This window comes from Pseudorasbora parva, chromosome 16 (assembly GCF_024679245.1).
Source record: "Pseudorasbora parva isolate DD20220531a chromosome 16, ASM2467924v1, whole genome shotgun sequence".
In the NCBI taxonomy this organism is placed as follows: domain Eukaryota; kingdom Metazoa; phylum Chordata; class Actinopteri; order Cypriniformes; family Gobionidae; genus Pseudorasbora; species Pseudorasbora parva.
In genome coordinates, this window is record NC_090187.1 from 42,628,538 (window position 1) to 42,655,003 (window position 26,466).

Consider the following 26,466-nt stretch of genomic DNA (forward strand, 5'->3'; position numbering starts at 1 on the left):
TCAACAAATCCCCAAATACAAATATTATTCATAGACTTTAACCAGATAAGTATGGACCTAGAATGATTGTGTGTGTGCGCGTCTTTGTCTGTAAATCTGCCAGCTTTGAAATGGAGCCCAATAATAAAGCTCAAATATGCCACTCTTGAGGTTTAACCCATAACCCGTTAATCCCTGATATCTCTACAGTATTGATTTAGCTCAAAAAGCAAATATATTTATCATATTCATAGCACACACTGTTATATCACCTGCATGTGTACATGACCTGTGTTTGGCTCTACAAGACGCCCCCACATAGAGAATCACATTATAGGGAAATAAATGTCACACACACGCACTTAGGAAAGGTTAGGCTTTGCAACCAAGACAGTCTTGTATTTGTCACTGCAAAGAGCTCCTATTCAAAGTGTATGCATATTTCTGTGTATTGGAACGTGTGGGGTAAAATGACTCCAGTGTTTTCCAAGCTCAGCGTATCATTTTCTCCCCTGCTCGGGTGTAGCGTGGGGCCGCAAACAAGCTTCTATGTGGAAGCGGAGACTAGATTAATTATTTAGCCTTTATTCTCCGGGGACAGAAGACAAGACATGTTAACTGTATTCTTTGTGTTCTCAGCGTGGCTTCAGTGAAGTTAGTCCTCGGCTGCCTTGAAACGGATCCCAGTGTCGGTCACTATAGTTCTGGGTCATAGTAAATGTGCCTGCCACTCCTACTGTATAGATCAGCCAAAGCCATGAACGTTTCACAGTTTTAGCGCATTCATTATGCTTTTTAAGTCCACCCTAACTTTGAGAACCACCTTTTTTGCTTTCTTAATTTCCAAGCTAAGCATATCAGCCAAAAAAGTTACAGTAGGTCCACTTTAAGAGCACTCCCTGTAATGACCTTCAGAAGAATATAGACGTCATCTATTTCCGGTCTGTATACTTGAAGTAAAGGTGCATTCACACAGTGTTGGAATTACTGTAATCACTTGATTCTGACATGAGAAGTGCTCACGTCTTTGTAGAACTCATAATTATGACTAGTAAACTAATTTTCAGAGAGCTCTGCATTGTACCTCCTGATCACTGTCATCAGCAAAATGTAGTTCTGTCATGGCAATTCTCGGAGTGTTTGGCATGGTAATGTTCATATGTTTGGTCTTGGCGGAATAGATCTGCTGCTTATGGTTTTGGTGGCTGCTGCAGTTATTGCTATTATTGCTGCTGCAGTTATTGCTATTATTGCTGCTGCAGTTATTGCTATTATTGCTGCTGCAGTTATTGCTATTATTGCTGCTGCAGTTATTGCTATTATTGCTTCTGCTGTTATTGCTATTATTGCTGCTGCAGTTATTGCTATTATTGCTGCTGCAGTTATTGCTATTATTGCTGCTGCAGTTATTGTTATTATTGCTGCTGCAGTTATTGCTATTATTGCTGCTGCTGTTATTGGTATTATTGCTGCTGCAGTTATTGCTATTATTGCTGCTGCAGTTATTGCTATTATTGCTGCTGCAGTTATTGCTATTATTGCTGCTGCAGTTATTGCTATTATTGCTGATGCAGTTATTGCTATTATTGCTGCTGCAGTTATTGTTATTATTGCTGCTGTAGTTATTGCTATTATTGCTGCTGCAGTTATTGTTATTATTGCTGCTGCAGTTATTGTTATTATTGTTGCTGCAGTTAATGCTATTATTGCTTCTGCAGTTATTGTTATTATTGCAACTGCAGTTATTGTTATTATTGCTGCTGCAGTTATTGTTATTATTGCTGCTGCAGTTATTGCTATTATTGCTGCTGCTGTTATTGGTATTATTGCTGCTGCAGTTATTGCTATTATTGCTGCTGCAGTTATTGCTATTATTGCTGCTGCAGTTATTGCTATTATTGCTGCTGCAGTTATTGCTATTATTGCTGCTGCAGTTATTGTTATTATTGCTGCTGCTGCAGTTTTTGCTATAATAAGGCTTCTGTAGTTATTGCTGCTGCTGTTATTACTATCATTGCTTCTGCTGCAGTTATTGTTATTAGGGGTTCAAGCACGAAGTGCTGAAACCCTATTGTAATTGTACTGATTTTTTTAGGGGTTCAAGCATGAAATGCTGAAACCCTATTGTAATTGTACTGATTTTTATTATTATTATTATTCTGCCGTAAAACTCATCGTGCAGACCAAACCGTAAATGCTAGAGACTTCAAACTTTGTCAATAGGTAGTCCAAAAATCGAGGAGAGGTTATCAAATTATGAGCCAGATTGGCCAATAGGTGGCGCTACAGCAACCAAGAACGCGAAATGGCTCATAACTCCTAAACCGTTCATCCTAAGGGTCAAGTGTCTTATATCATTGGAAAGCTGAGACCATGACGAACAAAACGTATATCTCCGATTTCATTTCCGGTATGCAAATTTTTCCGCCATTTTGAATTTTGTCAAAAACCTACTTTTGCGAACTTGTCCCTGGTTTTTTGACAAATCAGAACCAAACCAGTGCCAAAATGTTCTCTCTAGTCTGAATATCAATAATTATCAAAAAAAAGTTGAAATTTTGACTCATGAACGAAAAGGGGCGTGGAAATGTACATTTAAGGCGGAGCCTATTTTACTAAAGAGGCTATAACTCCAGCAAGAAATGAGATATCTTCACCAAACTTGCTACACGTGTTTATGGGCTCAGTCTTTGGTCACGATAAAAAAATCGCTGCGATTGGCCACTTGTTGGCGCTATAACATGGAAAAAACACAAAAAGGGCTATAACCACGCGACCGCTAGTCCGATTGACTGGAAAATTGGTATGCAGTGTCTTGGCCCAAGGTACCATGTCTGTCTATGAGAACATTGGCGTATCTCAAAAAACATGGCCGCCATCGGCCAATGAAATTTGAGCACCTATTAGACAGGGTTAACGGAGGTCGACCAGAACGAAACTCAGTAGGCATGTTTGACTCATGGTCCTAGAGGTCTGTAAGAATTTTGAAAGAAATCGGCCACTAGTTGGCGCTAACGAGTTTTATGGCTCTGCAATCACGTGGTGTTGCACACATCGGCAAAATATGCATATCATATGATAGATCTCCTCATGTTGAACAACTTTGCCTCTAGAACCATTTCGGTCAATCAAATTGTTAAATAAATATTTGCAATAATGTTAAAAACCTACTTTTGCGAACTAGTCCCTGGTTTTTTGCGCAATCAGAACCAAACCAGTCTAGGAAAATTCTCTGGACTCTCTAGATCAATAATTATCAAAAAAAAGTTGATTTCTTGCATTTGGATGGCTATAACAGGGCCATTTAGAAAAGAGGCGTGGCAAAATACACTCAAAAGCCTATAAATCCTAAGAGGAAACTCAAAACTTCACGAAAATTGTTGGGTATATGTGGCATAACATGTTGAAGACACATGCAATGTTTTATGGAGATCGGAGTATAGGGGGCGCTATAAGTGTTAAAAAGCTTTGAAAACCATGTATTCCCTATGGTGAATTGCCTGTAAATGGTATTTTCCATCTCTGTAATCAGGTGGGGTTAAAACAGCCACATAATATGCATATATTATGATAGATCTTCTCATACTGAACAACTTTGCCTCTAAACTAGTCCTAGGTTTTTTGCCTGATCAGAACCAAACCACAGCAGTATGATTCTCTGCACTCTCCTGATCAATTCATATTTAGACTTTATAAAGTCACTATTATAATATTTAAAATCACATTTTGTCAGTTTATCACTTCATTTCACCTGATATCTCTCAAATTCATTCAGTGCTTAAAAACCTTTCATGCAAAAGGTGTCAAATGCTTAAAGACCTTAAATGGCTTGAACCCCGCTAAATGCTGCTCGCAGCTTTAATTATTATTATTATTATTCAGCCGAAAAACGCATCGTGCAGACCAAACCGTAAGGGCTGGAAACTTGAAACTTTGTCAATAGGTAGTACAAAAATCGAGGAAAGGTTATCAAATTATGAGCCAGATTGGCCTATAGGTGGCGCTATAGCAATCGATTGCGCAAAATGGCTCATAACTCCTAAACCGTTTGGTCCACACTCAAGTGTCTTATATCATTGGAAAGCTGAGACCTTGGCAAACAAAACGTATATCTCCGATTTCATTTCCGTCATTAAAAATTTTCCGCCATTTTGAATTTTGTTGAAAACCTACTTTTACGAACTAGTCCCTGGTTTTTTGACCGATCAAAACCAAACCAGTGCCAAAATGTTGTCTGTAGTCTGAATATGAACATTCATTGAGAAAAAGTTGAAATTTCGATTCACGGAAGATAAGGGGATCAAAATGGACGCTGAGGGCGGAGCCTATTTTACTAAAAAGACTATAACTCAAAAATGAAATGAGATATCTTCACCAAACTTGGTACACATGTGTATGGGCTCATCTTCTGGTCTCGATAAAAAAATCGCGACGATTGACCACTTGGTGGCGCTACCCAGATAGCACACATACGTCTGGCCGACGTCGGCCCCAGAGCGGACGTCGGCCTCCAAATCATAACATCGAATAAGTATCGGCCAGGCATACGCGAATATCGCTTTATTTCCAGCTCGTCGGCTTTGGGTCGGCCCAATATACTGGAGGCCGATGCTGTGTTTATCTGTTGTTTGCTCATGATGCCCATTCATTTCTTTGCCACCAACCCGAGAGAAAGACGAAGCGACGCGACGCCATCTGTGGGTTTTAGGTAAATTTTCACTTGAGGAAATCAGAAAAAAAACAGGCAGTTTGTAATCGCAGTTTTCACTCCAAGAATATTCCTCACAGTTTTTAGTCAGAAATGGTGCATACTCTTGTGCCAAAGTTTTTTGAGTTGCCAAACTGTCTGAACATTTGTCATCATCTGATAAATAAACTGACTGTTCATTAAATTGGTAATGTACGTGTTTATTTACGTAATGCTGCTGCGTGACTTTGACGGGCGTGCGTTGAACAGGCAAACACTGGAAGTTACCATGGAAACGGGCCGGAGTTTGCAGCAAGCCAGCAACAGCACAGTAACGGACACGCTCCTGTTATTTTCGCTGCTTTCAGGTAAGTTTAGTCCATAAACATTACACAAATAATATAAAACTGTTCCGTACACGTTTCTTACTGTAATTGACACGCTTCTGTCGAATATTTACTTTATTAAAATTGTTCAGTGTCTTTGAAAAAGTCTGTTAGCATCTCAACCGTTTTTTATTAGCAGTTTGCTAATATACTTAGCTCTAATGAAAGTGAGTTTTTAATCACGTCTTTATGTGCAGAAGAGAGGCTTTGATCGTTTTTTTTAGGTTTGCTGGTAGTCTGTCAATGGGTTATTGGAAGTGAGCTAATTTATTTAACCTAACTTCACTATAAGTTACTGTTAATGTTATTACAGGAAACGCCAAAATCAAATGAAATGTTCTTTAACGGTAAAAAAAAAAAAAAAAAATCACATTTAATGTTTAATTATTTAATACCAATTACGTTCATTTTTCCCCCCTGTGATTTCAGTAAAAAAAATAATAATACAACAACGGAGGCAAAGGATGGTCTCATGGGCTGCTGACAGAGAAGGGTAAAATCTCATTAGATCTTTAGTATTTTTTCTACAAAAGGTAACACTTTAGTAAGGTGAACAATTCTTAGCTTGCACATTTGCTGTTTATTAGTATTATTAAGCACATATTAATGCATGACCTTATACTACAACATCCCTAAATTCTTCCTGGTATCTAACTAAACTTAAACGCTACAACAACTACCTTACTATCTATTAAGCAGTAAATTATGTATTTGAGGCAAAAGTTAAGTGAATGTTTCCCATACCAAAGTGTTACCATACAAAATATTTTACCTACATCACTATGCATGTTATTTTCTTTTGCAAAATTATTTTTTATTACAGTTTGCAAGGTTCTGACAACCACACGTAAATAACACTGAGCAATGTAAAATGAAGTAAGCCTAAAACAAATTATGTTAAGAAATTATTGTATGTATACTATGTATATTCTACTTCTCTTATCTGCATTTCACCTCTGCTCTAGCTTGTCTCCTTCTAATAAGCCTGACATTATATAGGCTCTGTGATAAACTGTTTATGTTCCTAGATTCTTCCATGCTGATGGCCTGCACTCCTGTTGAAGAAAATCTCAGGCTAAAAACTAGATGACTGGTAAGCAAAACCTCAAAAATTATACTACTGTTCAAAAGTTGGGGTTCTGTACATTTTAAAAACATTAACTCCATGTTGTTACAGTAAGACCGTCTGAAACGCCGTTAGGGTAAAATAATCAGCAAAATTAGACAAGGTGACAAATGTAATTTGTTATAGTTTGTATTTATGATCAACTATTATGATAACAGGATGTTATGGTCATTAATATTAATATATTTTCTCTAGGTCTGTTTTGAGTTACATTTCTGAGACACCATACTATAGTGCCCCACTATTTGTATGTATATTTTACTGATAAATTTTTAATACTTTTACAAAATACTTAAATACTTTAAATGCTGACTGTGGTTCAGGCGGTCAACAACTTTAGGCATTTAAGTTATTTTTCAGCGTACTCACTGCTCACTCTATTAGCCTCTAAAATGTTTGAATTATATCACAATACAGTGTCAGAGGGTAAAGATATCATTAGAGTTCTTACAGTTATTGCTGTGCTCTTATTACCAGATCAGATATAAAGCCCAGCGTTTGGTGCTGAGATTCTTCAGGACAAGGCCTTGATGACATCTACAATTAGTACATGAAGATGGTGAGATCCCCAATAGCTGCCACTATCCCACATCAAAAGACTGAAAACAACAGGCTTCAATCTGTATTAAAGGTATAGTTCACTCAATAATTAGACTGTGCTGTTTATCTGCTGGGCTTCCGAGATGTAGGTGTGTTTATTTCTTCAGTAGAACACAAATGAAGATTTTTAACTCAGCCGTTGGTCATATAATGCATGTCATGGGGTGTATTTCTATGAGAGTAAAACACACACAGACATACGAATCCATATTAAACACAGCGGCACGTGGCGACACATTGATGTCTTAAGACACAAAACGATCACTTTCTGTGAGAAGCACAACAGTATTTGTGTTATTTTTTTACCTCATATCAGACGAATCTCATCTAGTATTCCCAACGCCATTAGTTCCATCTAAGAAGGTCAAAACCCGGTGCGATCATAGATATATGCCTTATTAGTGCCTCGATGGATCGGTCGAATGAGGCATCTACGTTTGCGCCGGGATTTTGACCTACTCATCCTAAATGAGATTCGTCTTATATGAGGTAAAAAAAATAACACATACAGTTGTGTTTATCACAGAAACCGATCGTTTCGATGTGTCGCCACGAGCCACATGGTTTAATATTGATTAATATCGCTCATATAATGCATGTCAATACACCCCATTGACATGCATCATACGAGCAACGGTTGAGTTAAAAATCTTCATTTGAGTTAAAAATCTTCATTTGAGTTCTACTGAAAAAACAAACACACCTACATCTCAGATGCCCTGCGGGTCAGCAGATAAACATCACATTTTCATTTTTGGGTGAACTATCCCTTTAATTTATTTTGATAGGTTTAATGTTACATTGTTAGTCTGGAAAATACACTCAAAAACAAAGCTATTGAACGAACTTAAATTAAGGAAAACTTTTCCACAAAATTGAATTACATTTTTCAAAATCTAAGCGAATTATCTATTATAATCTTGTTATATGAATTTAATGGGTTAGTTCACCCAAAAATGAAAAATCTCACTACAGTGGTTCTACACTAATTTTATGAAGCGATGAGAATAGTTTTTGTCCGCAAAAAAAAGCAAAATAACGACTTATATAGTGATGGCTGATTTCAAAACACCGCTTCCTGAAGCTTCGAACCGTTATGAATCAGTATCGAATCATGATTCGGATCATCAAAGTCACGTGATTTCAGCAGTTTGGCGGTTTGACACGCAATCCGAATCATGAATCGATATGCTCCGATGCTTCAGGAAGAAGTGTTTTAAAATCACCCATCACTATAGAAGTCATTATTTAGTAGGGATGCACCAAATTTTCAGCTTTCTGCCAAAAGACTTTCATCACCAAAACAATATGGCCGAACTATATAATATGGGTTATAACTCGAAAATTATGCTTTGTTTATTAAATTATGCTGTCGATGGATACACGTACTGGATCCTCAGTTATACACTACAACAACAGTGATAATAAAAGAAAAAAGTCATTTTCACCTTCATCACCCGCGTGTAGAGCCAGAAGACGCGAATGAGAACTCACGCGCGCTTTGAGAAGATCTGTCTCTGTGCATCATCCGAGAGCGCGCACGTCTCACAGCACGTCTCAAATATTGAGTTCTCTTACAAGTCTTGCGCTTAAACGGACAAACTCGCACAAGAAGTATGTCAACATGTCCATCTTGATGAGTATCCAAGCAGATAGTCTGTATATGCCTTAAGTGAACTCCATACAGTCGAGAAAGATGACACACTCTTAAGCCCCGTTTCCACCAAAATTACCCGGAACAATTTGTACCAGGTACTTTTTTACAGGAACTTTTCTCCCCCCCAAACCTGCAGCTGTCTGCGTTTCGACCGCGATCTAAAGTTCCGAGAAGATTAGGCAGATTAGTCTGGTGATGTAACCTACTGCGCGACTGCTCCTCCATCAGTGTCGGATAGAAATCATTTTTGTGTGTACCGATTGAAAGATTTAGTGGACTGTTTACTGAACGTTATCTAAACCAATCTGGTGTTTACATGTGATGACTTTCAATCGCAATCATTTTGTCACATGCAGTTTGTCTGCCGCATCAGAAATGTCGCCGCTGTTTTCTCCAGCAGCTGGAGTGTGTTAACTGTAGCCATAGCAACTCTTAACGGCCACCAGGACTAATACAGTATTATTTATAGCTATTTATTTGTCGTAAAGTGTAATACTCATCTCAGGAAAAAAAATCTTCTGTCAGGCGCAGTTCACGAGTTCACACTTACAAATAATTCAGATAGAATAAATGGTATGCGTATTTGGCGTGCTGTCCGAGGAGAGGGCTCCGAGCTCGGTATTTGGCCCGAACCCAGAGTACTCCCCCCGTATTTCTGGTTAGGAAAGTTAACCAGGTGCGTGTGAGGTAGAAGGGGTGGTGGAGGGATGCTGCAAACTTTGTCAAGGAACGTTGGTGAGTTGACTGGGTATTTATGTGATCCTCCACTTGAGCTGATTGGTAGACATGTTGATTACTGATTGTTGACAGCTGGTTGGAATGACATCATGATTAGGTAGATCATTTGAACGTGCTTCTCCCGAACTTAGTTTTTTAAGAAACATCATTTAAAGTAAAAACTGCCTGGGGCAATATACGCTGTGTCATTACTCCAACATTATCTTCATAACTTACGAAATAAAATGTTTACCCCTCAGAAAAATTAACTATCCTTTCTTGTCAACGTGAGCTCGGCGCGCGCTGTCACGTCATGTAAGAACGCACACTTAAAAGTAATCGGTCAGGTCGTTTACATGGTGAAAAAAAATTAATAACAAGTATGGAAGAGATTCAAGCTGTGCTGCTTTTGCTGGTTATGACAGAAAAGAGCACTAATATGCAGATTCAGCAGCATATTCAGAAAGCTTGTAAAGCTAGATTTAAAATGACAATGTATATTATTATCAGCTATTACAGACATTGCACGTAAGATGGCTGAGACGAACGCGCGGTTGAAATAAAATGCTGCGTGAGCTCAACCAAAGTTCCTGAACTTTGAAAAAGTACTACCTTACTTACTACTTTACTATCATAAAATGATTATAGAGCCACTGTAGTGAGATGGGCTTTGTAACGCCGTCTTTAGTGCCTTTATGGGTCTTGAGAGAGGAAATGACATTGGTGTCAATGAAGGCCTTTCTGAGCCATCTGATACATATTTTAATATGTATTTAATTGCTTTTTTTTATATCTTGGCCAGGGGACTACAGATGAAAAATAGCCTTTTAGCTAATTCTGGCTTTTTTAACCATGTTTGTTCATGTGTTTTATGAAATTGCACTGTCCCCTTTCAAATAAACCATTAAATCAAATCAAATCATCGGATTTCAACACTAATATCTTCATCTGTGTGTGAAGATGAACGGAGGTGTGACCGGTGTCCAACCACATGAGGAATTATTACAGAATTTATTGGGTTATTGGGTTAATTTTGGGTGAACTAACTCTTTAACTCGATATCGCACACCCCACCCACACCACAGGTTTAAACGATGGTGGTGCGCACTGCAGCCTCACTTCACCGCTCTAAGACACCAGCATTGCATCCGTGGCTAAACACCCCCTAACTTTAGTGCATCGTGATTGGATATTTTACTCATATCAGCATAGACCTATTGGCACACAAAAGAGCCAATTCAGAGAGAAATAAAATGCATAGAAATTAATGCAATACATAAGCGCCTACTGATCCAAGGGTGTCGTACCGAATGGTTCAATATTATATTGAGAATTGTGACATCCCTAATATTTTTCCAATTTAGTTAATGCATCAATTATTTATATTTTACATTAATCATTCATTTTGTATAAAAATTAAATAGAGAAGAAAATTTGTGTAACCAGATTCAATACTTTGTAATGAGTATGTACAATGGATTTTGAACTGTCCTATTTTTGTTACAGGTTCTCTGGAAATCCCCAGTTGAAGGCATGAAGACATCAAATGTTGGCCTGGACAGATGTACCAACAGTCCACCACACTGACCTCTGCTTTTGCATGGATGGCTGATCAATACCCTGTTCTGTGAGGGTATTATTATAGAAAAACTGAACACCTGTGACAGTGGGATTTGTAGTTGTAAAGAATAGTCACACATCAGTGCACTTAGGGTGCTTTCACATCTCTTGTTCAGTTAATTTGGTCCAAACCAAGGCCAAACAATTAAATAATACATTGTTGCATTTTACAGCTTTTTTGGTTCCTTTTCACACCACACTGATTGCTTTGGTCCGAACCAGTTGAAACACGTGACAACATCCACATCACTCATTGGCCATGGTGTATTACCTAAACTGCTTTTCGATTGGTCAGAATTTACTTTGTGGGAAAATTTTAACAGAAGAGGAAAAGCCAGCAAACTATAACACTATGGAGAGACGACTGCGGGCTGGTTTTGTCCCTGGCCATAATCTACTACATATTGTGTATTAACCACAGTATGCAAACAATACCTTTCTATAATGAAGCGCGGATGCGACTTGAAAACAACGTACTGCAGACGGCGAGCGCACATCACTCGTCACTTCAATCGGAGGCGTGCATTAATTATTCTTAACTCTGACACGCTCATTCCGAAAATATTTCCAACGATCTATCAGGTAATAATGTCATGCACATAATGTCAGCGCAGCTAACTATGGCAGCTGGTGTAGTCAAAATATTATCAGTACTTTTGCAGTTGGTTCTGTTCGAGGCCGGATCACGTTCTCACCACCAGCTAACCGCTCCAGAGTTCGTTTGAAAGCGCACCGAGACCAGCTCTTCAAGGAGGTCTCGGTACGCTTGTTTAGTCCGCTTTTGGTGCGCACCCGAGTGCGATTGCTGCTTTCACCAAACGAACCACACCAAAAGGAAAACGAACTCTAGTACAATTCAACTGAACTAAATGAGGCAGGTGTGAAAGCACCCATAAAGTCAGAAAAAAAGTTTTTTTTAGAAGTTGCAAACTTTTCTTTCTCTTACAAAGAACACAACAGTTAAACCTTTTCAAATTATTTTCTGGTGGTGCACAAGTCCTATTCTACAAATTGATAATTCTACAAATGATCAAAACATGACAAAACATGATATGACTTCATGCTCTGCAGAGTCTTTATATAAACATGAATTCAACATTTAAAAACAGTATATTCAAAATATAAAACAAATATCTACTTGACTTTAATACAAATATTTCTCGTCAATGTAATGTAAAGTGTAGTGTGACCGTACCTTTATTCTGCGTTTGGTGCACACATGTATCAAAAGTGTGAAGCCATGGACAAATTTTACTTGTTAGATGATGTGAGATCGTGAGTATGATTTTTTTTCCCCTTGATGGAAAAAATGAGCCCACGATTTTATTAATTTGTGATTTGTAGAATAGGATTAGTACAAATGTAACTGTTGTGTTTGTGAGAGAAAATAAAACTACAAGTTTACAAATCCTAATACATTTTCTCAGTGACTTTACTGAAATTTTCTGCACTGTCAGCAGTGCTTAGTTTTGCTAAAATAATACTCGATATTATACAGCACATGCATAGTTTGAGTCGATGTTCTGGTTATATTTTTTCCAGTCTCAATTTACCAATGCCAAACCTATTTCATTAACAACTATTAATTCTGTTTGTAGTCAATATATAAACATTTGGTATTTAATTCAAGAGATTGGCTGGACTTTGCAGACTCGATCAGTATTTCTCGTCCAATGGTCAAACTTTAATTTTCCAGTTTCTCTAGTATTGCATCATTCTCAGCGGTATTTAATAATGACTTTTCAGTGAGGTTTAAACCTCTTTTTTGGCTCATAATATGCATTTTATTTTTTAAAGTAATTAAAAATATTTTCTCTATGCTATTGAAAATGTGGGTTACATCTTTGTCACCTTTTTCACCAAGGAGTTTACACTTGCTGATAGTAGGCTGCAATAGTTGCTAAAGAACCAATTCATCTGCAATATTCTTCTGCCCTACATTTTCAAGGGTAAGCTTTCTTTATAAACCATCTACTCACCCATATGCATTTATTTTGTGTAACACAAAAAGTGTCACATAGTCTCAGTCACCATTAGAAAAGAACCTGTCATTTGAGTCTCATTATGTTCTGACTGACATATCCTTTTGTGCTCCAATAAAAATAATGTGTCTGGTACATGATCAGTTGTTCTTGAGTAAATATTGCTTTTAATTTATGTACCTGTATAGCCTACCTCTTTGTGTATTTGAATGTAAATGCCTTTTCTATTATATATTTTTCTATTATATTGTCATTGAATATTTATATAGATTGTTTGCTCTAAACATGTAGGCTATCTGTAACTGCTCTGTAAATATTAAAACAATGTTAACTGAATGTTATGTGTGATTATTACATAAACAGGCTAATGTATCTTATTAGTATTAAGTATTTGCTATTTTTAAAACAGAAAATGTGTTAACGTTAACTGTACCAAACTGAAATCAACATCGTGCTTCACTCAACTGACATCAACGTCATTCAGCATAAGGTAAGTAAATCATCTGCGTAGATTGATGTTTTGAATGGAGTGTCTGACGTTGGTCTTTAATGCCGTGAGTGTAACGTTGATTCTATGCCAGTGTGATATCTGGGTGTAACCCGAAAGGTTCGACCTAAATAAATAAAGGTCCTAGAAAGCCCATGAATTGTGGCCAGGATTTGCTGTATTGCATCGTCCACACGTCGGCCGGACAGCATTCGCGATCAAATGCCGATGTCTCGGCGACTTTGTCCCAATTAGCAAACGCTCTCTGATCGATGTCTTTCCGATGGAACTTTGTGCATCGCGCCGACATCGGCCCGACGTATGTGTGCTATCTGGGTATAATGTGAAAGAAACATGAAAATAGCTATAACCACACGACCACTAGTCCGATTGACCTGAAAATTGGTATGCAGTGTCTTGGCCCAAGGTACTTTATAAGTCTATGAGGACATTGGTGTATCTCAAAAAACATGGCCGCCATCGGCCAATGAATTCGAGCACCTATTAGACGGGGTTAACAGAGGCTGATCGGAATGAAACTCAGTGGACATGTTTGACTCATGGTCCTAGAGGTCTGTAAGAATTTTGAAAGAAATCGGCCACTAGTTGGTGCTAACGAGTTTTATGGCTCTGTTATCACATGGTGTGGCACCCATCCACAAAATATGCATATCATATGATAGATCTCCTCATACTGAACAACTTTGCCTCTAGAACTATTGCTGTCAATCAAATCATTAATTAAATTTTCGTAATTATGTTAAAAACCTACTTTTGCAAACTAGTCCCTGGTTTTTTGCCCGATAGAAAACAAACTAGTCTAGAATAATTCTCTGGACTCTCTAGATCAATAATCATTGAAAAAAAATTGAACTTTTACATTTGGATGGCTATACTAGGGCCGTTTAAAAAAGAGGCGTGGCAAAATACACTCAAAAACCTATAAATCCTAAGGGGAAACTCAAAACTTCACGAAAATTGATGGGTACATGTGGCATAACATGCTGATGAAGCATGCAAAGTTTTAAAGAGATCGGACTATAGGTGGCGCTATAACTGTCAAAAAGCTTTAAAAACCATGCATTTCCTATGGTAAATTGCCTATATTGGCTGTAAATGGACTTTTCCATCTATTATTTCAGTGTTTAAAAACTTGCTAAATAAAACTTAATGTCTTTAATGCCTATGTGTTTAAAAGGCCTTAAAAGCTTGAACCCCGCTAAATGCTGCTTGCAGCTTTAATTAGGGGTTCAAGCACGAAGTGCTGAACACCTATTGTATTTGTACTGATTTTTAGGGGTTCAAGCACGAAGTGCTGAAACCCTATTGTAATTGTACTGATTTTTATTATTATTATTATTATTATTATTCTCCGATAAAACGCATCGTGCAGACCAAACCGTAAGGGCTAGAGACTTGAAACTTTACCCGAAGGTAGTCCAAAAATCGAGGAGAGGTTATCAAATTATGAGCCAGATTGGCCTATAGGTGGCGCTATAGCAATCAATTGCGAGAAAGGGCTCATAACTCCTAAACCGTTTGGTCCACACTCAAGTGTCTTATATCATTGGAAAGCTGAGTCCTTGGCGAACAAAACGTATATCTCCGATTTTATTTCCGTCATGAAAAATTTTCCGCCATTTTGAATTTTGTTGAAAATCTACTTTTGAGAACTAGTCCCTGGTTTTTTGACCGATCGGAACCAAACCAGTGCCAAAATGTTCTCTGTTGTCTATTTATCAATAGTTATCAAAAAAATGTTGAAATTTCGATTCATTTTTGCTAAAGGGCTTCAAAATGGACGTTCAGGGCGGAGCCTATTTTACTAAAAAGGCTATAACTCAAGAAGGAAATGAGATATCTTCACCAAACTTGGTACACATGTGTATGGGCTCAGTATTTGGTCACGATAAAAATATCGCGACAATTGGCCACTTGGTGGCGCTATAACATGAAAAAAACACAAAAACGGCTATAACCACACGACCGCTAGTCCGATTGACTTGAAAATTGGTATGCGGTGTCGTGGTCCAAGGCCCCATGTATGTCTATGAGGACATTGGCGTATCTCAAAAAACATGGCCGCCATAGGCCAATGAAATTTGAGCACCTATTATGTTTATGGCTCTGTAATCACGTGGTGTTGCATACATCCGCAAAATATGCATATCATATGATAGATCTCCTCATGTTGAACAACTTTGCCTCTAGGGCCATTGCTGTCAATCAAATCGTTAATTAAATATTCGTAATTATGTTAAAAACCTACTTTTGTGAACTTGACCCTGTTTTTTTGCCCGATCAGAACCAAACAAGACTAGGACAGTTGTCTGGATTCTCTAGATCAATAACTATCAAGAAAAAGTTGAACTTTTGCATTTGGATGGCTATAACAGGGCCATTTAAAAAAGAGGCGTGGCAAAATACACTCAAATGCCTATAAATCCTAAGGGGAAACTCAAAACTTCACGAAAATCGTTGGGTACATGTGGCATAAGATGCTGATGAAGCATGCAATGTTTTAAAGAGATCGGACTATAGGTGGCGCTATAACTGTGAAAAAGCTATAAAAACCATGCATTTCCTATGGTAAATTGCCTATATTGGCTGTAAATGGACTTTTCCATCTATTATTTTAGTGTTTAAAACCTTGCTAAATAAAACTTAGTGTCTTTAATGCCTATGTGCTTAAAAGGCCTTAAAGGCTTGAACCCCGCTAAATGCTGCTTGCAGCTTTAATTATTATTATTATTATTATTCAGCCGAAAAACGCATCGTGCAGACCAAACCGTAAGAGCTGGAAACTTGAAACTTTGTCAATAGGTAGTACAAAAATCGAGGAAAGGTTATCAAATTATGAGCCAGATTGGCCCATAGGTGGCGCTATAGCAATCAATTGCGCAAAATGGCTCATAACTCCTAAACCGTTTGGTCCACACTCAAGTGTCTTATATCATTGGAAAGCTGAGACCTTGGCGAACAAAACGCTAATATCCGATTTCATTTCCGTCATTAAACATTTTCCGCCATTTTGAATTTTGTTGAAAACCTACTTTTACGAACTAGTCCCTGGTTTTTTGACCGATCGGAACCAAACCAGTGCCAAAATGTTGTCTGTAGTCTGAATATGAACATTCATTGAGAAAAAGTTGAAATTTCGATTCACGGAAGATAAGGGGATCAAAATGGACGCTCAGGGCGGAGCCTATTTTACTAAAAAGACTATAACTCCAAAATGAAATGAGATATCTTCACCAAACTTGGTGAATGTGTGTATGGGCTCATTGTCTGGTCTCGATAACAAAATCGCGACGATTGACCACTTGGTGGCGCTATAATGGGAAAAAAAACATGAAAATAGCTATAACCACACGACCGCTAGTCCGATTGACCTGAAAATTGGTATGCAGTGTCTTGGCCCAAGGTACTATATAGGTCTATGAGGATATTGGTGTATCTCAAAAAACATGGCCGCCATCGGCCAATGAATTCGAGCTCCTATTAGACGGGGTTAACAGAGGCCAATCCGAATGAAACTCAGTGGACATGTTTGACTCATGGTCCTAGAGGTCTGTAAGAATTTTGAAAGAAATCGGCCTCTAGTTGGCGCTAACGAGTTTTATGGCTCTGTTATCACGTGGTGTGGCACCCATCCACAAAATATGCATATCATATGATAGATCTCCTCATACTGAACAACTTTGCCTCTAGAACTATTGCTGTCAATCAAATCATTAATTAAATTTTCGTAATTATGTTAAAAACCTACTTTTGCAAGCTAGTCCCTGGTTTTTTGCCCAATCGGAACCAAACTAGTCAAGGATAATTCTCTGGACTCTCTAGATCAATAATCATTGAAAAAAAATTGAACTTTTACATTTGGATGGCTATACTAGGGCCATTTAAAAAAGAGGCGTGGCAAAATACACTCAAAAGCCTATAAATCCTAAGGGAAAACTCAAAACTTCACGAAAATTGTTGGGTATATGTGGCATACTATGCTGATAAAGCATGCAAAGTTTTCCAAAGATCGGACTATAGGTGGCGCTATAACTGTTAAAAAGCTTTAAAAACCATGCATTTCCTATGGTAAATTGCCTATGTTGGCTGTAAATTGACTTTTCCATCTATTATTTTAGTGTTAAAAATCTTGCTAAATAAAACTTAATGTCTTTAATGCCTATGTGCTTAAAAGGCCTTAAAGGCTTGAACCCCGCTAAATGCTGCTTGCAGCTTTAATTATTATTATTATTCTCCGCTAAAACGCATCGTGCAGCCCAAACCGTAAAGCGTGGAACTTTGAAACTTTGTCAGATGGTAGTCCTCAATTTGGGGAGAACCTCAGAAAGTATGACCCCGATTGGCCAATAGGTGGCGCTACAGCAACCAAATGCGCAAAAAGGGGCATAACTCCTAAACCCTTTGGTCCACAATGAAATGTCTTATATCATTAAAAAGCTGAGTCCTTGGCGAACAAAACGTATATCTCCGATTTCATTTCCGTCGTGAAATTTTTTCCGCCATTTTGAATTTTGTCGAAAAACTACTTTTGCGAACTAGTCCCTGGATTTTTGACCGATCGAAACCAAACCAGTGGCAAAATGTTCTCTGTAGTCTGAATATCAATATTCATTGAGAAAAAGTTGAAATTTCGATTCACGGTTGCTAAGGGGTGGAAAAAGAATGTTGTGGGCGGAGCCTATTTTACTAAAAAGGCTATAACTCAAGAAGGAAATGAGATATCTTCACCAAACTTGGTAGACATGTGTATGGGCTCATTCTTTGGTCTCGATAAAAAAATCGCGACGATTGACCACTTGGTGGTGCTATAATGTTAAAAAAACATGAAAAGGGCTATAACCACGTGACCACTAGTCCGATTGACTTGAAAATTGGTAGGCAGTGTCTTGGTCCAAGGCACCATGTATGTCTATGAGGACATTGGTGTATCTAAAAAAACATGGCCGCCATCAGCCAATGAAGTTTGAGCACCTATTAGATGGGGTTAACAGAGGTCGATCGGAACGAAACTCGGTGGGCATGTTTGACTCATGGTCCTAGAGGTCTGTAAGAATTTTGAAAGAAATCGGCCACTAGTTGGCGCTAACTCAAAAGGGAAGCTCAAAAGTTCACGAAAATTGTTGGGTATATGTGGCATAACATGCTGATGAAGCATGCAAAGTTTTAAAGAGATTGGACTATAGGTGGCGCTATAACTGTTAAAAAGCTATAAGAACCATGCATTTCCTATGTTAAATTGCCTATATTGACTGTAAATGGACTTTTCCATCTATTATTTTAGTGTTTAAAATCTTGCTAAATAAAACTTAATGACTTTAATGCCTATGTGCTTAAAAGGCCTTAAAGGCTTGAACCCCGCTAAATGCTGCTTGCAGCTTTAATTATTATTATTGCTCCTGCAATTATTGTTATTATTGCTTTTTTAGTTAATGCTAGTATTGATTCTGCTGCTGTTATTGCTATTATTGCTCCTCCAGAGCAAGTGCAGGACATGCTACTATCAATATATACCCAACACGCTTCTGAGCAAGTAAGACATGCTGCTGTACAATAGCCAGTGTTGGGAGTAACACATTACAAAAGTAATACATTAAAGTAACTTATTACTTTTTGCTGTAACGCACTAGTGTAAGGCATTACTAACAAATTTTCAGTAATATTTTACTTGGTACATTTTCAGTAACGTTTTTTCTTGGTTCATGGTGTAATTTTATATTTAAGTAAGTGCTGATTAATAATCATTAACAACATGTACTTACTATAGGGTTAGGGTAGGGTAATGTAATTATGCATCATTTACTGTTATACTATGGTAAGTACATGTAATAAGGACACTGTAAAATAAAGTGTTACCAAACTTTGTATATAAGCAGTCAATTCATAATATTTTGGATGATTAATTCCTATTGTTAATGTCTTAATAATGCAAGAATAATCGTGAAATAAACCAAACGAGCACAATACAGTTAATAGCGCAGAGCTAAATAACTTATGTCCACTAAATCAACAGTAAGTTTATCAAGGCATGTGCATAACGACTGTTACTCAGATTACACAGATTCATTTTGGTATTAATAACATTGCCACAGAAATGCATTATTCCGAGTCCGGGGACATGAACAGCTCTGAATATTCAGATATTTGTGTTGCATAAATGTAAGAATTTATTGAAATTAAATGACCTATGCACTTTTTTTTAGCCAATTATATACTTGTATGTGATATTTTACTATGATGAATATATTTTTTCTCTAGACATCTTTTTTTATTTGTGAGTGTGATGGATGTAGTAAGTAGCCTAAGTTGTGTTCTCCAAAAATTTGGCAATCATTCATAACAAAGTCCTTCTTTATTCTAGCTTTATTGTTAATAAAGAGTGACTATAATCATGTTGAAGACTTTCTGGGAATTCAGTGCATAATAGATGGTGTTGTGGGAGGATGTAAGTGGGCGAGCAAAGTATAAGCACTGAATACAAAAGCTCCAAGAGATCTACATACCAATATTGTTATGGTCTTGAAGATGACCGATTCGGAGAACAGCACTATCTAACAGCATCTGTTTGAAACGTGTTTGCGAGTGAAACACAATTTCAGATAGCGATGATAATTCAGAGTCAGCAGTTTATCTGCATTGATCTGGAGAGTGAGAGAGACTCTTTCTGCAGGAAGAGGGAGAAAGTGGTATGCTTTACAGTCAGAAGGGGTGAGGGGTCACGGGGTCAAACCCTACCCCCACAGTTAAAACTATTTTGAGTGCTGTCACCCCAATCCCCTGTGCTTAAACCCTCTCACACACACACTGATTTATTAATGACCTTTCTTTCCTGTTATAATTACTCACATACAAGATTCTCAATGGACGCAGACTTAAAGGGGGTCAAGTTCAAGTTCAAGTTCAAGTTCAAGAGTTTTATTTGTCACATACACAGTTATACAGAATACAACCGGCAGTGAAATGTAAACAGGTCCGCTCCATGGACAGCAAATAACAATTAACAAAAAAAGCACAATAAATTATAAAATAGGGATAGGATAAAATAGGAATAGGATAAGGTGCTATATATATATACACATGTAGAATTATGAATAAATCAAGTAAAAGAAATAAGAGATGTGGAATAAAATAAGTGAGATAAAGTAAACTGGAGACTATAAAAATAAATCTGTGGATAACAGAAGTGCAGGAGTGTAATGTGCAAACAGCATTATAATGAGTAGTGACATGAACACAAGAATAAAGTGCAGTGCAATATCAGTATGTGAGTTTGTTAATACTGAAGTGAGGTGAAGTCACATGTATTTAAGTGACAGCGTTCAGGAGTCTGATGGCCTGTGGGAAGAAACTCCTCCTGAGTCTCTCAGTTTTGGCCATCAGGCTACGGAAGCGCTTACCAGAAGGCAGCCGGGTGAAGTGGGGGTTGGCCGGGTGATTAATGTCCATGATGATTTTTGTAGCTCTGCCTCTGCATCGTTTGATGTAGATGTCCTGCAGAGACGGGAGAGCTGACCCTGAGATGCGCTCGGACAAGCGCACCACTCTTTGCAGGGCTTTGCAGTCGTGACTGGTGCTGTTACCATACCACGCTGTGATGCACTGAGTTAGTAAACTTTCTATCGCCCCTGAATAGAAGGTTTTCAGGATAGCTGGTGAGACCCGGAATTTCCTCAGCTGGCGCAGGTGGTACAGTCTTTGCCTGGCCTTTTTCACCTGAGACTGGATATGTGCAGTCCAGGTCAGGTCCTCGGAGATGTTGACACCCAGGTATTTGAAGCTGCTCACTCTCTCTACTGGTGTCCCGCTGATCATGAGAGGGGAATATGACCGCTGCTGTCTCTTCCTGAAGTCCACAATCAGTTCTTTGGTCTTGTTCACATTCAGAAGGAGACAGTTGTCTTGGCACCATGATGTCAGTTGCTCCACCTCATCCAAGTATGCGGTCTCATTGTTGTTGGAAATGAGGCCCAGGACAACAGTATCATCCGCAAACTTGATGACAGAGGTGGAGCTGTGTGTGGACAAACAGTCATGCGTGTAGAGAGAGTAGAGCAGGGGACTGAGGACACAGCCCTGTGGAGCTCCCACACTCACGGTGATGGAGGTGGAGGTGAACTGTCCTACTCTCACCACCTGAGGTCTGCCAGTGAGGAAATCTTCAATCCAGTGACAGAGAGAAGAGTTCAGTCCGAGATCCAGGAGTTTGTTAGTTAGCTTAATGGGAACTATGGTGTTAAAGGCTGAACTATAGTCAATAAATAGCAGTCTTACATAGTTCCCATTCTTGCTGTCGATGTGTGTGAGGGAGGAGTGGAGGACGTGAGAGATGGCATCTTCAGTCGATCTATTGGGACGATAAGCGAACTGAAGAGGGTCCAAGGTGTCAGGGATGGAGGTGCAAATGTTGTTTTTGATGAGTCTCTCAAAGACCTTCATGACTAAAGACGTGAGAGCCACTGGGCGATAGTCATTTAGGCAAGAGGGTTTACTGTTCTTAGGGACAGGGATGATGGTGGATTTTTTGAATGAGGTTGGGACCACAGATGTAGCAAGGGACTCATTGAAGATGGATGTGAGGAGTCCAGCGAGCTGATCAGCACAGGACCGCAGGACACGACCTGAAACACCATCCGGACCAGCAGCTTTCCTAACATCCACACGTTTGAGTGTCCTACGAACGTCATCCTCCGAGACAGAGATCACGTGATTGTTGCAGCTCTGAGTGATTCTGTCTGACGCGTCACTCGGCGGTGTCGCGCTGCCGCGATTGCCATCAAAGCGAGCGTAGAAAGAGTTTAACTCGTTCACAAGCAACGGATCAGCTCTCACTTCTGCAGAGGATTTCGTTCCAAAAGCACAGATGGTCCTCAGTCCCTGCCACATCCGCCGGGAGTCGTTGAGTTGGAAATAAGACTCCACGCAATCCCTATAACGGAGCTTTGCGGCTTTAACGGCGCGTCGGAGAGCATAACAGGATAATTTATAATCCCTCATATTCCCTGTTAGTAGACCAGCGTTGTATGCGGCAGTGCGGGCGTTCACTGCAGCGCGGATTGAACTGTCCACCCACGGTTTCTGATTAGAGAAGGACGTTATAGTTATTGTTTGTGTGGCTTGCTCTGTCAGTGTGTTGATGAAGCAGAGCGCCACATCAGTGAACTCGCTGACGTCCGATGAACTCGCTCGGAACATGTCCCAGTCAACGTCGTCAAGAGCTGCCTGTAGCGTGATCTCTGAATGAGGCGACCAGCGTTTAACTTCCCGCCTCACCGGGGGTTCCTGAACGAGCCTTTGTTTGTACTCAGGTGTAAGGAAAATGGCGGCATGGTCCGATTTACCAAAGGCTGGTAGTGAACGAGCCTTGTAGGCATTCTTATACAGAGAATAGCAGTGATCCAGTGTGTTTGCTCCTCGTGTGGGACAGGAGACATGTTGGTGAAAGTTAGGCAATACTTTCTTAAGGTTGGCTTTGTTAAAATCACCCGCGACGACGAAAGCCGCATCGGGGTGGCTGTTTGTGGAGCCGCTGATGGCATCATGGAGGCTAGATAAAGCCAGTCCCGTGTCTGCCTGTGGTGGAATATAAACCACAGTGGCGACGACTGAAGAAAACTCCCTAGGCAGATAGAATGGGCGGCAAATTATTGATAAATGTTCCAGGTGAGGCGAGCAGGATCGCGAAAGGATGGAGATGTTTCTGGGATCGCACCATTTCTTGTTTATCATGAAACACACTCCGCCGCCTTTGGTTTTACCGGCTTCGGCTGTTCTGTCCATCCGGAAAACAGAGAAGTTCTCAGACGGCGTCACAGCTGTGTCCGGGACCGCGGGCGTGAGCCATGTTTCGGACAAACAATAGATGTTGCAGTCTCTCATGTCCCGTTGGAAACTTATCCTGGCTCTAAGATCGTCCATCTTATTCTCCAAGGATTGGACATTTGCGAGCAGAATGCTCGGGAGAGGGGGACTGAATGCTCTCTTCCTCAGTCTGTTGCGGATCCCAGCGCGTTTCCCGCGGTGTTTTTTGAATCTTCGCCTACGAGTCGGGTGGCCTTTGTTCAACTCGGCGTTCCGAAGAATATCAGGTGGCCACAGAGGATTGATGAAAGCGTCTTGAACCAGGTCAGTGTAGCGATAACCTATATCCAAAAGTGTTTTGCTATCATAGCAGACCAAGGCTGATGATAGATTAGTAAAAATCGAGAACAAAAGAGTGTAGAATAATAAATAAAAGCAAAGTCTCAGAGGAGCGACCTGAACGGCGACCGAACACGGCGGCGCCATCTTGCATCATGAACTGCATATACAAAATGTTCTTTGTCTCACACAATTGCGTTCCCAAACACGAGCATCCGAACGCAAGATAACATGACAGCGTTTACTGCGATTCATCTGATGCTCTGAGACGCAAGTCATTTATGATGGAGGAAAAAAGAGCCACAGTTCCATCCCTGATTGCACCAGCTTCCCTTTTTATTACAGAAATGTTGTGCCAATTTTTCAGGAAGTGATGATGGAACACATGGGATGAAACAATGCTTTATTCGCAAATGTTTTATGAGGTATTACCCAATTTTGCCCATTTGGATGGAAACATAGTGTGATCGAACACCCCTAAAGCCTTCAATGTGCTGGTTTTATGCAAAGAAACATGACCAATGTCCATCAAACTCCCACTGTTACTAAAACGAGTCCATCCTTGATTTGCTTCTGCAACAGAAGCTAGAGATGCGGGATTTGCATAATCCAGGAACAGGGGCGCAACTACCCAGTGCCAGAGGGGTATGCAGCAACAATTTTGCCCCCCCCCCCCCCCCCCCAAAAAAAAGCCGGACATCATTATGTATGGGATGTAAATAATAAAGGTTTATTTTAACGTATATCAGCCACTGTAGGCCAACCATAATTATACAGTATGTGCATATATATTGTTAACAATGTTAATTTAAAAAAGTCACAAATTGACAAACATTAACATTATCAATCGGATCTTTACTTGATGCCATCGCCGACCTCATGTCTGTCTCTTTTATTCCTTGCCTGTGTTCTTCTCCACTAAGACATATTGTCAAACAAACATTATGTAATAGATTTTCCATATTACTTTTTCCATACTAATAATATTAAGAAATTAATCTGTTGGTATCAAGTGGTCCCCCTACACTTCCACCTAATGTTAGACCTACCTGTTTCCTTCCCCTGTCTTTCCTGATCCACCATCCTCACACCTGAATGAAATGAACTCACTGTTAAATATAGCAGCCTAAATTCAGTTCTTAAATCAGCCTAGTGATGGCACCAGATAAGACAACTATTATGCAGTAAGGTTGTGCTGCTGTTGAAATTACATTCACATTTTGGATTTTAAAAAGTACAAATATGGCAGACACACATACACACACAGACATAAATACATACATACACACACATTATATATATATATATATATATATATATATATATATATATATATATAGAACAGACATTTAAAAAGAGAGAAAGAGATGTGACCCTGTAATTACAGCTTCCATGTCACCCAACAGATGTAAATGTAACTATAGCCTGTATGTCTGACAGCACAGCTAACATGAACAGCAGCTAATGATAAAACAAAATCTATTAATGATTCAATGGTAAACCAGACATATTGCATAAGTTATGTTTTCCAGCTTCTAGTCATTTATTGTGCATGCTTCCTTATATTTACCAGTTATTATTTTGCATTAGTTGTTTTCCAAATTTATGTAATTTATTGTACATGGCCTGCTACCTTATATTTTCCAGTTTTCAGCTCAGCAACCTCGTTTTGCATATAAACTAGCCTTAATTGAATCCCCCATTTGGCTGCTACATTCCTAGTGTTAGCAAACGCTAGCTGGTATGTTAACATGAATATGTGCAAGCCTCCAAGCACAGACGCCACACTTTAAATCCTACCTGTTGCCTTTCACCATCCACTTGTTAAGCTGCTGTCGCATCCACTGACATGCCATCTCTTTTTCCCTCTTTCTTTTTCTATTTTTAGCCCCCGACAGCTTTTTTGCTTTATCCATCTTTCAACAACTTTGCGGATAGTACTATGACAACTGTACTGCTGCTCGCTCAGCGCGCTCACGGGGTGCCGGCGGCCCCGCCAGTCGGCGCGCCCACTCGCGATATCCCAAATTATTTTATGGAATCTTATGAGGGCGCCTACTCTAGCCTGTTAGTCCTCTAAAATGTTATATAATATTGAGGAAATACAGAAATGATTTAGAAACACACAACAGCATCTACATTTAGAGAATAAAAAAAAAAAAAAATTATACCATACCGCTTTGGCGCCCCCAAGGTGCTGCGCCCCTATGCGCCGCATATAGCGCATACCCACTTTTTGCGCCACTGTCCAGGAAGGTTATATTTTCCCACTTCCTAATAATGGAAGCAGATTGTGTTCCTCGGGGTCAGATGGGACTTTCTTATGACAGTACAAAACAGCATGGTTTATTGAAAAGCCAAGTGCTCACATTACCACACTTTGACACTGTAATCATTCTCAATTTTCTCCCTGTGTGTGGATAATGCCTGCTGAAAGGGGCTGCTAGCCTCTTATCCCATAGCTAATGTGCCTCATAGTGACACATGTGACAGCTTTTGATTACCCTCACATTTATATTCCAGCTATTCTGACAGTAAGGGACAAATCACAAGATGAGAGAAGCCAGGAGAGCTGAATGGAGCGAGGGGTTTTATCCTTACACCAACGGTGGGCAGTATTTCAAACCGGTCTCCTAGGGCATATATGGGCTACATGCTTTATTTTAAGTCTTTTTGCCAAGGTTTGTAAACCTGGCTGTGTGGTTCAATTCATTCTTTCTCTCTGATTTTGGCCACACAGAAGCTAGTCTCCTCTTTTAAAGGAGACTACACCCAAAAAATGAAAATTCTTGCATTATTTACTCAGCCTTGTTACATCCCAGATGAATATGACTTTCTTTGTTCGGTTTCTACACAACCCCAGTTGTCTGTAAAGTACTTTTTCTGAAACGTAAAAGTAATTTTTTCAACTTTTTAAACTCTCACATCCTGCCAACTGACAAATGAATGTTCATGAGTTCATGCTTGACGTAAACGTCAGCATACTAAGAAGTGAGCAGTGTGTGTTTCATAACACGCTTTCAGCCCGCTTCACAACATGCTGGCATTTACGTCAAGCATGAACCCACGT

The 26,466-nt window shown here is 39.3% G+C and overlaps 1 protein-coding gene and 1 long non-coding RNA gene across 5 annotated transcripts in view; both read left to right on the forward strand.

Annotated features, from left to right (window-relative positions):
* plch1 (phospholipase C, eta 1) overlaps nucleotides 1–26,466 on the forward strand; it is a 141,145-nt gene that overhangs the window by 1,988 nt on the left and 112,691 nt on the right. The gene's annotated exons all lie outside the window — the stretch shown is intronic.
* Nucleotides 5,528–11,599, forward strand: LOC137043576 (uncharacterized). The gene is made up of 5 exons (XR_010898524.1): nucleotides 5,528–5,545; nucleotides 5,876–5,899; nucleotides 6,081–6,145; nucleotides 6,656–6,809; nucleotides 10,659–11,599. It is a non-coding gene; the product is annotated as an uncharacterized lncRNA (long non-coding RNA).